Here is a 1,449-nt window from a genome sequence, read left to right as displayed (position 1 = left end):
TGAATTTGTTTCTCTAGTCTACCCGGACTGACAGACACCCTTCTTTCTATGTCAGTACAGAACAACTTAACCCTCTGAGCAGGACAATCCCGCCTGCCCCCAGGATGGATCGGCATTGGGATTGTTAGCCCTGTCATGCAAACTTCCCTCCCGTGCCCTCTCTCCCCCTGCAGGGCCCCGTTTAAAAAAAAAGTAAACCTTGTGCTCTCCTTCCACTGTCTCTTTTTGGAAATGGAGTAAGATATGCATAATACTTTCTTCCCCGATCTCTAGCAAAACATAGCATACCAGCCCTCCTCTGTGCCTACAGTTTCCCCCTCCCCCCATCTGATGTCCCACCCCGGGGATTCCCTTCGTGGCGGGGTACAGAAATCTTCGGTCACGTAGCCTTTCACAGCTACATGGTCCTCCGCGACTTGTCTGTCCCCTGGCTTCTGCACCCAGAGGCTGACAGATGAGCAACCAGCAGACATGACTTTCTGATTTTGCCACAGCACCTTCCGGACGGGCTCCTAGATGCGACGGGCCAGATTCTGCCAGGGGCCTGGCCCACATTGCATCCCCCACCCACAGGGGGTCTGAGGGCCTGTTGGTCCACGGTTCAGTCAAAGGGCCCATGGCGCACACTGATAAGTGTTTCCCCGTGCTGCGGATTTTCATTTCCCCATATGCACGTGCCCTGTGTACACCCTGCATCCCTCCCACAGCGCCGGCCGTTTGTTCAGCCATCACTGAGCCTCCAGAACCTTCCAGGCCCTGCAATGGGGAGCATTCATTCAATCCGTGCTTTGAAGCAGCTCCCGGGGGAGTTGGGCTTACTGATTCTTGAGACTCCAAGAGACTTGCTGGAAAAGTGTGTGTGTGTGTGTGTGTGTGTGTGTGTGTGTGTGTGTGTGTTGAAGGGGAAGGAATCAGGGAGGGTGCCCAGGAAAAGATGACCTTGAAGCTTGGCTTAACCAGTATTTCTCAGTGGAGGGCCATTTCGTCCCTCAGGAACATGAGGCCGTGTCTGAGAACATTTTTATTGTTGTTAGCTGGTGCGGCCAACAGGACACAGGATGGGGGGGGCTATCTGATAACTATCCAATGCACGGTGCTAACAGCGCTGGGTGGGGAAACCCTGGTCTGCAGGGCATGTCTAGTATTTTTCCTTTTGAGGAATCCTTGCAGCCCCCTGCTCACCCCCCCTACACACCCCGAGACACACGGGCGGTGCGGAGGGATCATAGTGGCCCCGGGAGAGTTGGTCTTGTAGCTGGACCAGGCTCGCTCTTCACTCCTCACCCCTTCACTCCAAGAAAAGGCGAAGATGGATGAGAACGTTGGATGGATGCCGGGGAATGCCTCCCCACCGAGCCCCAGTGCCCTCGGAGCTGTGCGGAAACCTGACACCGAAAACCGCAGGGGGGCTGCTGACAGCGGGGTGTGATCAATACCCCGGAAGGGGGC

The sequence above is a fragment of the Echinops telfairi genome, unplaced genomic scaffold (assembly GCF_000313985.2).
Source record: "Echinops telfairi isolate 266 unplaced genomic scaffold, ASM31398v2 ScPeMD7_22;HRSCAF=79, whole genome shotgun sequence".
NCBI classification, from domain to species: Eukaryota; Metazoa; Chordata; class Mammalia; order Afrosoricida; family Tenrecidae; genus Echinops; species Echinops telfairi.
This window is presented reverse-complemented; position numbering follows the sequence as displayed.